We start from the raw sequence: 1,724 nt of genomic DNA, 5'->3' as shown, positions 1-1,724 counted from the left end.
GGCATAATGTTTGTTTGTTATTGATTTTTACAGCATCCTAAAAGCATGTCTAATCCCCAAATTATTGAACCAGGCAACTGCTGACTTTCAGGGTCTGGAAGCAAACCTTTGTTATCAAATCTGTAGTATGATTGTATCATAGACTGTGGGAGGGGAGGAGGTGGTGATGGAGGACCTCATCAGCTTTCCTGAAGGGGTCTGCATGCATTTCAAGACTAAACTGGTACACTAGTCAGAATTAATTTTCTGCACCCAAATTGGTAAGACGGCTTGTATCAGCTCTGTGAATGTGACAGAGTTGCTTTCCTCTTTCAGTCAGTCTCACAGCTCAAATGGAATAAGCAATTTGTATGGAAATACTGATCCCCAGTCTTCTGAGTGGGCCAGGTGGCATTCTCTGTGTTGGTTTGTGCTATGACAAACTGTAGCTGAGATGCCTCTGGGGCAGGGTGGTTCAGGACAGGTTTGTGGCACTGTTACTCCAAATTCAGTGGCATAGCCCAGAAATGGAATTTGCAGTAAGCTTTGGGTACAGTTTCTGCTGCCACTGCTGTACAAGTTGGAAGTAGTACATCCCCTTGTTGTTGACTTCTGGCCATGCATTACAGCAATTTCCATAATCATGTTTATGTGGTGTTTGCCCTGTGTTTCAGAATGCTGCAGTGGTTTACATAGCTCTCCTTTCCAGTGAAGTCACTCTTAAAGTCAGCAGCAGAGAAAGGATAGCATGAAAAGCATTGTGCAGGAGGCAGGACAGGGTTCTGGGCACACTTCCTAGCTACACACAAAGCCCAGACCAGAGCCTTTATTCCTCTGATACTCTGTGGATGCTTGTGAGGAATGGGCCTTCATTCTTCAGTTTCATCCTACTGGAACGTAATGATTGCACATATGTAACTTGACTTCTGCCTTCGTCCTTGCCTCTGCTCTGCCCCTAGCAGAACACTTAACTAGTGGGGTTTCTTCAGAGCGAAATGCTCTGCGGGTTCCTGGGATGGTACCGGCACCTCTTCCTGAGAACTGTTGGCTCCATCTTGTGGCTTTAAGCGTTAGAAGCTCTACCATGGAGAGAGGCTGCTCAGATGAGCTGCTGTTAATCTCCTACCTGAATTACATGAAGACTAACACTAACTAGATTCTTCTGGTCTCGTTCCTCTGCTGTAGGATTCTCTCATGCAGTAGGAGACCATGTTCTAAACAAAAATATTCCTTTTGCATGCAAATGCTAATGTTAATTCCCAAACATTCTGGTCCTCACAAGAATGGTGGCTTTATGCTTTCTATGGCATTAAACCAGTTTGAATTGCAGGTTAAAGTTTGTTCCACTCACAGAGTGCTGATGTGCATGCTAGAAAGAATACTGGTTGTTCTGTGGGACTGCAGTACTTCACAAAATGTTCCAGAGGGTGACTAAAGATGCTGGGGTTTTTAAGTATAAGCCCTTAATTTTTTTTTTTTTTTGGGGGGGGGGGGCATCCTATTAAAAAAAAAATCTTTTTTTGTCCTCTGCACCTCACTCTTTCCTTCCCCCAAACTACTTGGCATCTGTTGTGGGAATAAAAAGGAAAAAACAGCAAAATGGCCTCTTGAGCCTTGTAACTCCAAAGGGGTTAGAGGTAAAATGCTGAGGTGAGATTGGGACCATACTCACCGCAGTTCCCTTCCTGATAAAGTTTATTAATCTCCAGAGTTTACAGTAAGTTTCCTTCAATGGGCTTTGTTAC

The sequence above is a fragment of the Gallinula chloropus genome, assembly GCF_964237585.1.
Source record: "Gallinula chloropus genome assembly, chromosome: 5".
Lineage (NCBI taxonomy): Eukaryota > Metazoa > Chordata > Aves > Gruiformes > Rallidae > Gallinula > Gallinula chloropus.
The sequence above is the reverse complement of the archived record's forward strand: the minus strand, read 5'-3'. Positions refer to the sequence as shown.